At 47.0% G+C, this 14953-nt stretch overlaps 1 long non-coding RNA gene across 1 annotated transcript; it reads right to left on the reverse strand.

The window, feature by feature from the left end:
- Positions 1 to 10598: 10598 nt before the first annotated feature.
- On the reverse strand, positions 10599 to 14736 carry LOC144110382 (uncharacterized). The gene is made up of 2 exons (XR_013309824.1): positions 14047 to 14736; positions 10599 to 13928 (listed from the first exon to the last, which is right to left on the reverse strand). It is a non-coding gene; the product is annotated as an uncharacterized LOC144110382 (long non-coding RNA).
- Between the last annotated feature and the right edge of the window lie 217 nt (positions 14737 to 14953).

Raw genomic sequence — 14953 nt, forward strand, 5'->3', positions numbered from 1 at the left:
GCTGTCAAGTTTTTTATTCTGTTAGTGTCTTCCCCCAGTGCGATGCCGGCCTTCCGCTGCAGTGAGGCTCTTATGCTGTCGCTTAAAATGAATCATTATTCAGGCCACTCGGAAATCAAACGGGTGGCTAAAATGGGCTGAATAACATCAATCAACAACTCCCCGAGCCTGTAGTGAACGATTCCTGTTTTGCCATTTTAGTCCCCTAACGCTTTCACTACGCCGAAAAGCGGTTGTCTGTCCGAAGCCTGCTTCTAGCACGTGGGTCAGTTCGGTCACGTGCCGTTGTGACGTCATCGCCAGCTGCCACCTGCCATCGCAGGGCAGTGGCGCGTAGCTCAGCCGCTGCACCTCTGCGCCTGGAGCGCAATCAGGACTCCCACGGGTCCGTTATTGCAGAGAATGACAAATTCCACCGCAGTAAATGTCTAAAATGATGCCATATCATGCAAACTTACATCATATGATATATCAGCGAAGTCAGCGAGTTCAGGTCAAGCAAAATCATGCAAAAGTCAGGTTAAACCATGCGAAACCAGGGTTAATGGTGCTAGCGCACGATAATTCGTGGTTGACCCCAAGGAAAACGGCCCGTGATTTTGCTTGCACCTCCTCGCATTGCGGCACCTTTTTCTTATACCACAATTCCACCGAAAACAAAAAATAGCAAGAAGATACGACTGTACTTGACTACTCACACGAGTACTCAAACGAGTACGAGTTCTCACACGAGTACTCACGACTGCACTCGACTACTCACTCATTCACACGAGCTTCCACGAAGTGTACCTCAGAGTAGTTAAAAAAAATGGCTGGCGGTTCAGCGTTACTAAGCACGAAATGTTGTGCGAAAGCATAGTTTTTGCAGTTGAAGACCACATCCACGTACTTCAAGTTCGATTCTGTCCACTGACACAGGGAGCTGGTTACACGCCTTTACTTTCATCAAAAGAAACAAAGGCTTCGCTAGTGGGCCGGGGTTCCCGGACTTGAACCCAGCCACAGCGGCCGCGTTTCGCTGGAGGATAAAATCAAAAGGCGCCCGTGTGCTCTGCGATGTCGGTGCGCATTGCAGATCTCCAGGTTGTTGAAATCGTTCCGGAGCCACCACTAGGCACCTCTTTCTTCTTTCACTCCCACCTTCCTTCCTTCCCTTACCGTGCGGTTAAGGTGTCCATTGAGATATGTGAGACAGTTCCTGCGCCATTTTGCCTTCTTCATAAACAAAACAAAAAACTCTTCTAAACCTTTCATTTGTTCTGAGATAAGGAAAGGCACAAACTGTCTCAATTTTTACGTGGACACCACGGGCTACTCGAAGCGATATTGAGGTGTGTATGAGCCAGTTACACTTTCTACGAGACGTTTCGCACTCATACACAGATACACACCACTGAAACCCGGGGTGTGTGGTTAGAAGTGCTTTCACACTGAAAAAACAGCCGTAGTGTTCGCCTCGTTTGTATCACGAATAGAGCTGCAGGCATTTCATATTTAATCACACAACGCAGCTTCTAGCACGTTTGGCTGATGGCCAGAATGCGCAAATTGTTAAGTCTAACGGGATTTACAGGGAAAATAGCCTAAGGAGAGCTGGCCAGAATGGCGGTCCGACCTCTGACCATCAGCACAACAATCTCGCGCTGTGCGCTGGCGGTGCGGCTGCCGCTACTGTCCATCTTCCTCGTTACAATCACCGCCGGCTGAAGGCGAAGCCATCCAAGCAAGTCAGAGAGAAGAAGAAGAAGATACGGACCACGAAGAAGCGTCGTCTCTTCGAAGAAGCGAAGGCTCTTTGCTTGCTGACGTGTTCTTGCTGGTGCTTGGCTTCGAGCTCAACTGTGGTTCCCTGGTGGTGCCTACGTGGTCATCTCTGGTGAGGCCGTTCTCTGTGGGGGATTTGGCCAGGTCTCAGGTTAGGTCTGTAGGCCAGGTTAATGTGCATTTGAGGGTGCGTTTGGCTTAGGTATGTCGCTGACCTCCCCGGGTGGAGGGACGGCAACCTGGTTTGCCAGCTTGCCCACCCAAAGCTTGCCGCTAGAAAATTTTCGTAAAAATGGAATTGACATCATCCCTGTGGCTTTCGTGCCGATCGGTGAGGGAACGATCAAGATGAAAAGCCCCAAGGTCCTTCAGCAGGAGCTAAGATCTCTCACTACCCACTACCTCCAGATCTCTGAGGTGCGACCGTTCGGCCGGAGAGGCATTGTTTGCAGGTCCGCTGACATTGATTGTGTCACAGACCTGCTCCAGTGCAAAATATTTCAGTCCTTAGCGGTTAAAGCCTTCATCCCGGAACAGCTCGCATGTTCCAAAGGTATTGTTCGTGGCGTGGACCCAGCATCTTCCCCGCAGGATATACTGAAGGAGTTTCAGGATGCAGGTGTGGGGGTTCTTTCTGTCTACCGGTGCAGTAGAGAATTCAATGGTGTGCGTGTTGCGACAGAGTCAGTTATCACTACGTTTGCTGGTTCCTCCTGTCCTTCTGAACTCAAGGTTTGGCCGATAGTGTATCGTGTGGACCCTCTGCAGCCCCGTCCTCTTCAGTGCAACAACTGTTGGGGTTTCGGTCACAGTGGTAAAGCGTGTAAGTCGGCGACCCGCTGCCGGGTTTGTGGAGAAGGGCATTCAGATGACAGCTGCGCCTCTGATCAGCCCCAGTGTTGCCTATGCAAGGGCAACCACTCAGCTGATGATGTCAACTGCTCGAAACGAGCCGACGAACAAAGCCTGCTCGATATCATTCAAGCGAAACGATGTTCGAGAGCAGATGCTTATGCACTTCTGGATCGGAGGGGTAATACATATGCCAGCCGTGCGCGAAGCTCTGTTGCTGATATACCGTCAAGTTTGACTACTTCAATAGTGTCCTCAGTAGAACAGGCTCTTTCTGTGGTGGTCGAGCGAATGCTGGGCAGTTTCACCGAGGCTCTATCTCAACTTGTTGCTGGCCAATCTCTGCCTACTGAATCACATGTTTCGGCGGCTACGCCGGCATCACTCCCGAGTGCTGCTAGTAAGAATCATTCCATGTCGCCTCCTACCGTGCCCCAAGTACCGCCTGCCAACAGCGCTCCTGACAGTGTCGCTCACGTAGATCCTTGTAGTATGGACGTTGAAATGCTCACCACTTCCCAGAAGCGTCGAGCTTCTTCTTCACCCTCGAAGTCAGCTGTTCCGCAAGTCAAAGCAAAGAAAGGACCCCCCAAATTAATTCCCCAGACTGATGTGCTGAAGGAGGCTGTTGATGCCTCTTTAACCAGTCGATAATCATGGCGGGTCTAAAAGTTATGCAGTGGAATTGTCGCTCCGTACTTTCTTCTTTACCGGATCTTGAATTACTTCTTCATAAACATAATCCAGATATTGTGATTTTACAAGAAACGTGGCTCTCACCACTTAAATCATTCACATTTAAAAAATTTCGTGTTTTCAGGGTAGATCGCGTTAATGGCAGGGGTGGTGGGTTAATAACTATGATCTCTACGAAAATATGTCACCGGGCATCAATCTCGCAGACAGTTATGCGCCCTGACTGTGAGTTGTTGGCGGTTGAAATCTCCCTTCCACAGTGCGCCAAAGTCACTATTGCTAACGTCTACTTCCCAATCGGTGTTCACAGGACAGACTGTTTGGACACCTTACTGAGCGGCGCAAACAGCACAGTCATCGCAGGAGATTTTAATTCGCACCACAGTGCCTGGGATAGTCGCTCTGACTCCTGCGGCCAGCTTCTGTGGTCCTGGATGTCAATGAATGCAGTGCGCTGCTGTAATTCCGGAGCAGTAACCTTTATGCGTGGAGGATCCCGTTCAATCATAGATTTAACATTAGCATCTCGTGGGGTTGGCGTATCTGCATGGTCAACTGAAGAATCAGGTACATCTAGTGACCACTTTCCAATAACCTTTTCTATTATATCCTCGCCTATCAGAAAAGGTGGTGCAACCATGAAATTTCTAAACCACATTATGTACAAAAAATTGATATCTGCCTCACTCCCCTCCATAGTTAGCTCAGGTCGAGCACAAAGAGCTCAGCGGACAATTACCTTTCTGCAAGATGCTGCTGAGAGTTCTGTATTCTCGGTGTGCACTACTGCTCCTGCCAGACAGCCGTCTCCTTGGTGGACGGAGGAGTGCGAGAAAGCTTATCGTCGTAGAAAAGCAGCCTGGAAAAGCCTTTCCTATAATCAGAGCCCAGCTAATTGGATAAATTATAAGTTCTTCTCTGCATGTTTCAAACGAACTGTTAAAAAGGCAAAGGAGGATTATAATCAAAATTTAAACACGTATCTCTCAAAACCCCAGAATAAGAAGGCTCTCTATAGATTCATGGCGCGGAATAACAGCTCTCCGGCCTCCAATCGCATAAGGTCAATGGTAATGTCTCCGCAGGAGGCTAAGCAAAACCTTGAACGCATCGCGCAGGGGCTGGCCTTACGTTTCCAGGTACAGAAAGCAGAACTTTTGCACACTCTCACCCCCAGCTCGGACTATCCTGAGGTCGACGTGTCGGAGCTCCTGCAAATTGTTTCCTCGATGCACTCTGCTGCTCCGGGATCTGACGGGATTACTGTGGGCATGTTAAAGATTTTAGCGCACGACTTTCCAACTCACCTTCTAGATATTGTAAATGCGTCATTGGAAACCTCTTGGATTCCTCACAGTTGGAAAATTGCGAAAATAATTTTACTTTTAAAAAATGCAGACAATGGATTTCAATTAGACAATATTCGGCCGATTGCTTTAACCTCAAATTTAGTAAAGCTAATAGAAAGAGTAGTACACAGTCGCCTCACAAAGCATGTTCATCATATTAACGGCCTCAGCCCCGCACAGATTGGCTTTCGTCGCGGTTGTTCCATATGGTCCGCGCATGTGGATCTCGAGAGCCGAATACGACTCTCAATGCGCCAGAGAGAAGTTTCGGCCTTGGTGACGCTTGACGTTGCGAAGGCCTATGACAGCGTGGAGCACACAGTCCTCATTAACAAGCTTGCTCAACTACAACCACCGCATTACCTCTACGCCTGGATTTGTGAATTTCTAAAAGATAGATTTTTCTTCTGTACAGACGGATCTTTTTGTTCTAATACCTATGGTCAATCAAGAGGTGTGCCGCAAGGCTCTGTTCTTTCTCCGCTGCTTTTCAACATATTAGTTCGGGACATCCCCATTCATCCTAACGTTACAGTTTATGTATACGCAGATGATATAGCTTTTTTCGCATCAGCAAATGATATTCATGTGCTCTACGGGTATTTGCAGGCATATCTTAATGCTCTTGAAGTCTGGTTGGACCAAATCAATTTATCACTTAATGTCAGCAAATGCGGCGTGCTGGTATTTCCACCCGACGCTCCTATGTACATCTCGCTAGCCTACCGCTCCACTCCAATTCCGCAGGTGGAGTCGGTTAAATACCTAGGTGTTACTTATGACCAAAATTTGGACTGGCGACACCATATTAAGAATAATGTTATTAAAGGGGAACGTGCACTGGGCCGTTTGACCCGAGTTGGCAATAAAAAGTTTGGCATGCGTCGTGACACGCTACTGTTGCTCTATAAGGCTTATATGAGACCGATTCTGGAATTTGGTTGCCCCTTGTTCTCTGGTAGCGCGAACTACAAGCTGCAGCCATTAGCCTTACTGGAAAGACGTGCCCTACGGCTATGCCTCGGGCTCCCAAAATCAGCGTCCAACGCTGTCCTTTATCTGGAAGCGCGTATCCCCAACCTCTATTCCCGCTTCCAACTTCTAACAGTGCGTACTTTCCTCAAGTCTTTTGACCCGGCCCCAGGCGTTAGTGTTCCAATTTTTGTATCCCAACCACACCTTTTTTTGACTAATCACTGGCCACGTTATCAGCTTCCGCAAGTTAGGTTCACGCAGAATCTGTTAGCTCCGCTTCAGGTTGATCTGATCTCCTTGCAACGAGTTGCTGACACGCAGGCTGATCCCGTCTTCTATTACGACTTTATTTTCCCGTCCCTTGCGAAGCATATGCCCGCACATACCCTAAATGGTCTTCTTTCTGAACACCTACAGAATTTTCCACATCATACTGTTCTCTCCACTGATGCCTCCGGCAGCTGTGAGAAGGCGGCGATTGGCATATATTCGCAGGATCTAGATTGGAGCTACTCCGTTCGTATCCCTGATTATACTCCTATATTCTTCGCAGAGTTTTTGGCCATTGGTTTGGCTCTTCTCAAAATTCCCAGACATGTCGCACGGGTTCTTATTCTCACAGACTGCCTTTCAGTTATTGTCTCTCTCCAAAATTCGGAAAAATCTTTCTTGACTCGTTCACTTAGGTTTTTTGTTCCGAGCACAGTGCGCGAGATCCGTTTGGTCTGGGTACCTGGGCATTCAGGCGTCTATTTTAACGAGGTGGCTGATTTATTGGCAAGGTCAGCTCTCAGCGCACCTGTAATATATCCCGTCCCTCACCTCATTCTGTTAGCAGCTTCACGTTTCCAGCGGTTCCAACATATTTCAGCCACTTTGAGTGATCCGTTGCTGAATACCGTGGACTTTCAACACCTAAAGTACCCATGGAATATCCGGTGGTGTAAGTCAAAGCTTTGTGAAGTGTCCATGACGCTCCTGCGATGTAGAATCCCTCACTTAAACTTGTACTTATGCAGGTGCGGGTTCGCTGCGACAAACCTTTGTGTATCATGTGGGCAAGTTGAATCAATCGATCATTTTCTCCTCTCTTGCCGGCGGTTCGCGGTTCAGAGAAAGCAATATCTGGAGGTTCCTCTTTCGAGACTTGGACTGCCTCTGTCTCTTACAGTTCTTCTATCGTTCGGTGCGAGTGCCCAGGGATTCCCGTTAAGCAGTGTATGCGGCTACCTTCACGATTACATAAGTGCAACTAATCGATTATCCTGTTAGCTATACACAAAATTCTTTCGCATGTCCAAAAAGGCTAGATTGATTCTATTCCGGATGACTCATACCTCTTGAATTCATTTTATTTTTCCCAATTTTTTTTTTCTTGATTCAGTCTTCTGACGTTTCCTTCCCCGCGCAAATGCTTCATTGGCATTCTACCCTATACCTTGGCCAATCCCCCCACGTGGGTATGTGCCATATTACTTGAGGAGAAGAAGAAGAAGAAGAAGAAGAAGTCAGAGAGACAACAAAACACACGGGTCATTGCACGGCTTCAAGCGGGACACATGAACAGCCTCGCAGTTACATCGGCGCCGATCTGTTGCGGGTCTACAATGTAGTTCGCCGAGGAAATGCGCTCTACGACGCGGTAAGGTCCCTGATACTTGGGGAGAAGCTTTGAAGAGAGGCCGCGTGTGGTAGAAGGCACGCGAAGCCAGACGAGAGACGGGTAAAAAACTGTTGTCAGTGTGGGTGGTGTCGAAGCAGAATTTTTGACACCCCTGCTCGCCCAACGTTAATGACCGAGCGAGCTGACGACACTCTTCGGCATGTTAGGCAGCTTCTGAAATGTTGGTGCACTCAGACTCGTCAGGCCGGCAAGGAAGCGCAGTATCTAGCTGTGAGGAAGGCTCTCACCCGTAGAGGAGAAAAAACAGTGAGAAGCCAGTGGTGGTCTGCGCGGCGGTGCTGCAGGCGTAGGTGGCGAAGGGGAGCCCCAGTCGGAATGGTCGGAAGGAGACACGTACGTGGACAGCATATCGCCCAGGGTGTGGTTAAACCATTTCGCCAAACCGCTAGTCTGCAGATGGTAGGCCGTTGCGGTATGGTGAGCGACCTTGCATTGCTTGAGCATAGATCCCACGACCTCGGACAGAAAGACGCGCCGGACTCAGCAACTCAGCGGTTGTCAGCATCAGTGTAAGGAAGCGGTCCGTAGAGGTCAATCCCAACGCGGTCAAAAGGCGGAGAATGGCAAGAAAGGGGCTGATCAGGCCGACTGAGTGGTGAGGACCGGGCTTGCGACGCAAAACAGGCAGGCAACGAGCGGACGTACTTGCTGACGTAGGTGAATATCTCCGGGTGGTCCCCAGGTGGTAGAAATTACCCGGATACCTCCCCTGCGGCCCCTCTTTCTTCCTTTCTTATTTCACTCCCTCCTTTATCTCTTCCCTTACGGAGCGGTTCAGGTGTACACCGAGATGTGTGAGACAGTTACTGCGCCATTTACTTTCCTCATAAACCAATTTTCATTTTATTAGGCAAGTAAAGCTTTCGCTTTAAAAAAATAAAAACATATATCCACGACTCTGAGACGAACTCGCGGCGGCACGAGCATGTCAGCTTCAAAGACCACTGCGCGAGGCGACTAGGCATGGCCGCAGCCGAACACGACTCGTGTCAAACTGAAGCACACACTCGCGCTGAGCACTGCAGAGCGTCGTCATCAACTTCTATCTGTGGCGCGACAAGAGCGAACCAAAGTTTCGCTGCGTGTTGCCAGTGGTTAGGAACGGCGCCCCCAGGAACCGGATCTGCGTCTATAGAAACAGGTGGTTGCTGCGCCGAGCTCCGCGAATCGCTGCGGCCTACCTCCGTTGCATCGCTAGACTAAGATAGTTTAAGATCAGTTGCTGGGCGAGTTGGTATTTCAAGCTTACATTCACAGCGCAAAGACGAACACGGATATGAGGGGACACACCACAAAGCGACGTTTGTGCTGTCTTTGGCGCATTGTGGTGTCTCCCCTCATATCCGTGTTCGTCTTTGCGCTGTGAATGTAAGCATAAGATAGTTTATGGTTTGTAGGGGTTTAACGTCTCCAAAGCGACTCAGGCTATAAGGGACGCCGCAGTGAAGGGCTCCGGAAATTGCGACAACTTGGGGCTATTTACCGTGCACTGACATCGCACAGTACACGGGCCTCTTAAATCTCGCCTCCATCGAAATTCCGTGCACCGGCGCAGCCGGGATCGAGCCCGCATCTTTAGGGCCAGCAGCCGAGCGCCACGTCCAATGTCATTTGTTGATATTCTGTGGATATTGTGTGAACTACTGCATGTGGATATCAACTAGTAGATATTCATACAATATTTTAGGATGTTCTTTTACTAAAATATAGAATTGCTGGAAACATCATCGCAGCTCAACACACTTTATTTTATGGGCACTTATGAAAGTATTGTGTGTACTTTTTTATGTGCATACATTTTATTTTTTATTTATTTAGAAATACTGTCAACCCTCAGTTGAGGGTCATTACAGGGAGGGATGTTACATATACGTTCATGCAAAAAAAAACTGCCAGATACAAAAAGAAATATGCACATGCACTACAGCGCCCTAAGGATATAACACAAGATATGATATACAGACTATGTATTCAAATGTTCACCCAGCTGCCGCACGCGCACAAACAGAAAAAAAAAGAAAAAATAGAGAAAAGAGAAAAGAAAAAGCACTTTACAATATCCACACGGTACAGTTTTAGTGAAGAACGTTGATTGCATTCGTAAACAATGCGCTATCAGAACTGCGAACAATTTCTGTAGGCAGCTTGTTCCACAGCTCTATTGACTCTGGAAAGAACGAACAACGAAAGGCATTGGTTCGGGACAAGTATGGTCGAATAGCTTCACTATGATTTAAGCGGGAGCTCAGTCTGCCTGGAGGTTTTAAATACAAGTCTTTATTAATTTTTAGTTCGCCGTTAATTATTTGAAATAACGTTTTTACTCTCTGTCTCTTGCACCGATCTTCCAATAATTCAAGACCGCAAGACTTTAACATCGCAGAAACTGAGTCTGTCCTTCTATATTTCGAGCAAATAAAGCGCGCCGCCCGGCGCTGCACCTTCTCTATTTTGGCCCACATTACCTTTTGATGGGGCTTCCATGCTACTAATGCATATTCTAGGGATGGTCGAATAAGAGATCTGTAAGCCAGCAGTTTAACATCTTTTGTTGCCCTCCCCAGTTTTGCTCTTAAAAAACCCAATTTCTTCTGTGCCGCTGAGCACACTCTTTCTACTTGATTGTGCCATTTTAAATCATGCGAAATAGAAACACCAAGATATTTGAAACAAGAAACATTAACTAGATTGTAGCCTGATGCTTTCAATTACTTACGCCTCACTATTGTGGTTGCATATGCTGTGCATCGCGGACAATCAAAAGAACATCTCTGCCTAGTATATATTTCACATTGGACTTGTTACATAATATGAGTGTGGATGTCTACGATACCAATGGTTTTAAACTAAAACTTATGGTTTCTATTTTTTTAATGGACTTGAATTGAAAATACTGCAGAGGTGTTCCACAGACATCTCACAACTAAATATAAATTTTTCTCATTATTATATACATTTCTCATATTAATATATGTAACCGGATGAAAAGGAGTATGTGGTAGAAGTGAAAGGATTTTTTCAACTACATGTTCAGTCAGTAGTGTAATTATGTTTTATTTAAATTATCCATTCACTAACATACACATGTCACACACAAGTCACAGATGTGGAAACTGTATGTGTAACTATGGTTACACATGTGTACAAACACATGCATTTTATTTGTCTGCATCTTAGGGTGCCTTTGCAAGGCCAAGATTTGGTCCACAAATGTGCACCTGTTTCTTTAGATATATTTTCATTGTGACATGGTCACTATTGAATAAGACACAAAGCCATCACAGCTCATAATAAAATATATGAAGCAATATAAGAGCAGGAAACACAGATTTAGTTTACAGGACTAAACAAAACATTTCCATTAAGCATTTCTATTAAGTATTAAGCAAGAATAAGATGGTTTATGGTGTTTAGCATCCCAAAGCGACTCAAGCTATGAGGGATGCCGTGATGAAGGGCTCTGGATAATTTAGACCACCTAGGGTTTTTTAACGTACACTGACAATGCATAGCACACGGGCACCTTACGTTTCACCTCGTTCATGTTAAAGAACCACAGGGTCTATGAATAATGACGTTAGAGTCACAAATGTAGCAAAGGAAGAACAACTGACTTGCATCCAAAAGGCAGCAAGACAGCTTTTTTGATGTTATTAATTGGCCAGTATCTTAATTCAGAAAGCTTAGACACAACAACAATACCAAGCCTTGATGATTCTAATGGTTGCACATAAGGGTTCTCTTGTTTCAGGAATTCGCACCCAATGACAACTGGCGAGGACGTGTTCTCATCACAGGCAAAGTTCTTTGTCAGAATTATATGGCCATTAATAATGCAGCAGTTGTCTGGACTGCTGCAGCTCAGATTAAAGTTGCTGGTTCTGAGAGTTGAATATTCAGGTGCCTTGCACCCTGGAGGCAGCACCTTTTTGTTGTGCGCTCCTGCAAAACTGTGCTCATTACTAACACTGCACCATTGAGACTTCCTGGGCATGCTCTTTTTCGACCATCCTACAGTACAGCTGTTGCAGCAAAGCTCCTGGCTTGCGGAGTTCTCTTTTAATTTGTTGTAGACAATTTTCGAAAGGAAAGGCACTAAAATTGTCAAGGCAGCCATAATGGCGAACATCGTCTGCAAGGTGAAGGAGGCAGTGCACACTGAAAGAAACTTACTCTTGGCCATAATATTTTGCAAAGGTACCCACAAAGCATTCTAGCAGGAGCTGTGCATATGATGCCTGTTGGGTGCAGAGGTCCTTGTTAATAAGCACAGCGATGGCACAGTGAAAGGCAAGGAAATTTGAATACAGTGGTGCTGGCAAAATGTCATTAAGAACCACGGGTCCCGTATACAACAGGAAAAGTCGAAGCTCAGTGGCCTTCCATCTGTCGAATTCCGTTAATGCCCTGCCTTTGCGTACAAACTCTGCTGGCACATACTTGCTGGCATGCAAGGTCTTCTCGGACAATTCATTTCGGGAAGTGGGCTCAATACGAGTTGTCAATGGCCCAGATAGCCATAGCTGAATTAGTTTCCTAACAACACCTAAACAGACCAGGTGCATATAATCAAAAGGGATATCTTTGACTGCATCTATTGGTAGTCTCAACAAAACTGATGCACCACGATGGTGATCCCCATCCGTTTGGTCTCTAAAGGAGGAGTTTTTCCTCGGTGCAGAAGCTACTGGTGGCAGAGCCACCCTGGCATTTACGTATTTGCCTTCAGCAGTGCAGTGTGGGCAACTGGAGTAGCCTGTGTGTGATTTTGTCATCATGACAAAAGCTCTAGCAGGAGCGTCACAAACAAAGCTGTGAATCTGCACACAATACTTAAAACTGCTCATGGTAATGCCACTCTGTATTAATCCCAACAGTTCATCGACAAACTGGGAAAGAAATTCATTTGCATCAGACGCCTTTGTGTCGCCAGCAAACACCCCAACAGGAAACGGGCCCAGTCCTTTACAGTTTGTGACCAAACACAATATAGGAGGTATTCACTGAGGCCGCGCTACCAGACGGCGAAAGCGTCGCCGCGACAAACGCGCCATGTTTGTGGTCGTTTCGCGAAAGCTCACGCAGTGTCACGGTGCGCCGTGAGGTATCCGGCCTGAATTGTTGGTGATCCGTAACATCTTTGCACGTTGTTAAATGCGACAACGTTCAATTTTCTTTGTAGAATGCTTATTGTGCATGAAGTTTGCAGCAGAATTCTGTGCCAAAATTTAACTGAGCTGCGTGCCGCAACTCGGCAGCAAAACTGGCCGGCTGCATTGCACGCAAGAATGTAAACGACTTGCAGCTTTTAATATCAGTTCATAACTGTCAGCTACTCATGCAGCACACATAGTGGATAACACAGCACATGATTAATTACCCATATTCCTAAGCGGATGCTGCTGAAACTCATATTTCCAGCGGTTGTAGTCCGCGAACCGCCGAATACTCATTGTTTCAGCAAAAAGGCATATTGTGTCATATCTGCTTTGTTTACGCGACAAAATGGTCGAGCAAATACTGTCATGCACTCGCAGCACGAATGGCAGACACCAAGAATGTTTTGCAGGTTTGATTGTAGAAACGTAGCGTTGCTTCCAGTGCACAAGACCTGGAATCTGTAGCCGGTTCGCAGCAACGCGATGTGCAGCAATTCCGCTACATTCAGTAGTAACACGTCACTTTCAGCAGACAGAGATGACAAGTTAAGCTAGCTAAACGAACATACACGTTTAACTACTCACCTAGGTGAAAAACGGCACTTCGGCCGTCGGCACCCTCAGCACGGACGTTCGGCTCGACCGCATGTCAAGCAATTGCGCCCTCTCATAGATTTGCATACTTTAATTCCTCGGCCTGTCGGCAAACTTACGCCGTGCACAAGGCAGACCTCAATATCGGTGAATTCAACGCACGGCAGCCGTCTTGTAGTACGTCGCACACCAAGCCGGCACCTGCACATTCCTACGGGTCGACGTTTTCACAAAATGCAACATTTTCAGCGTGCCTGCTCTTTCTGCATCGCGCAGTTCACGGCGTATCCACTCAGTCACACGGTGTTACGGGTCGGACAGAAATGATCTGCGGCGAGACGCTAAATACACTCACATTTCACACATCACAAGCCAGGTAAATGCTGCGGCTGCCGCGCGCGCGACCACCAACATGGCGAATGCCGCGCCGGCCACTAGCGCCCCTTGCGGATGACGTCATGTGAATACCTCCTATAGGCCAAACTTGAGTATGTGAACTTTTAGACACAGGAAGGCCATCGATGTTGAAGGACAGAGAGATGGTTGATGGCACACTGTCCACTGTTTTGAGAGCTTGCTGTAAACCTCTTAACAAACCAAAATGGCAGTACTCGCCAGAACCCATGTCAACAATCTCGGCTCCGGGCAGTCTAGGGGTTTTCAAAAGGGCACGGGCATCACTTGGAAATTTATTGAAACACTGATGCTTTTTAAGCATTTTTAGCAATGAGGTGACAGCAGTCTGTGTGATGTGGTGAGAGACAGCCCAGCTCTGAAGACTTTTCATAATACTGCTTCCAGAACCATCTATTTCGGGTTCTTCTGCATGGCTGGTCTGACTGGCTTCTTTGGTGCCTGCAGAATTATTAGCAGTGATTAAGTCCCAGTCATCAGGCTGCACAGCTGCATGTGGCACATGATTTTCTGCCTCGCCAGCAACAGTTGGGAAGTCTAGCAATGGCCGAAACCTCACCAAAGGCATTTGATGCGCTAGCCAATGCAGGGCCTGAATGCTCGCTCGATTGGTCAATCCGGCTTTCGGATGAATCGTGTTCAATTTGTGGGATCTCCAAGTCCTGCAGTGCTGCAGAAACGCGTTTTGTTCAATGCCACGCATAATTCGCGAGCCAGTACTTAGCCTTGGGCATGACTGCCGCATAGATTTATAAAGACATGCAATGCATCTCTAGCAGCAGCAGTTGTGCTGCCTAAGCTTGCAGCGGTGAAACTCAGGATGGTGCACTTGCGAATATCGTCAAAAAACTACAGAACTGTCCAGTCGCATATCTCCTCAGTCAAGCTCGGTCTGCTCACAGCGTTACTGGTCGGGTGCGCGCGCGCACCACACACACGCATACACAAACGAAGCTAGTCACGTGGCACAGCTGCACAACCAACACAAATGATAATAACGCAATGACAAGACTTGATCGTTGCAACAGCGCACAAAGGAAGAATACGACGAATAGATAGCAGTCCGTCAGCTCAGCTGACACCGCTGACACCAAGTGCTCGGTACCTTGGCAGACAAGATGATCTTCCTGCACTGAAACGACTACAAGCTCAAACGACGTCTGACACTACTTTGAAGCTGACTTACAACTCTTGTTTTGCCTTTTCCAGCGTGTCTGCCATGTTTGTTTACATCTGCGAAATCATCTTTCGGATCAGCTTTCGGTTCGTCTTGGCTGATGACACACCCGACAAAATATTGCCAAACAAATTATAATTTTTACAACAGGTTTATTAATTGATAAAAACAATTTGTCTGCAATGACAAAAATAAATCAAGAGTCGCTGTTGTTGCTATTGTCAAATGTCTGAAAAAGTTGTTTCTATGCGGCGCTACAAGCTGATTGCAGCCAAGACAAGCCTTAACA

This window comes from Amblyomma americanum, chromosome 1, assembly GCF_052857255.1.
Source record: "Amblyomma americanum isolate KBUSLIRL-KWMA chromosome 1, ASM5285725v1, whole genome shotgun sequence".
Lineage (NCBI taxonomy): Eukaryota > Metazoa > Arthropoda > Arachnida > Ixodida > Ixodidae > Amblyomma > Amblyomma americanum.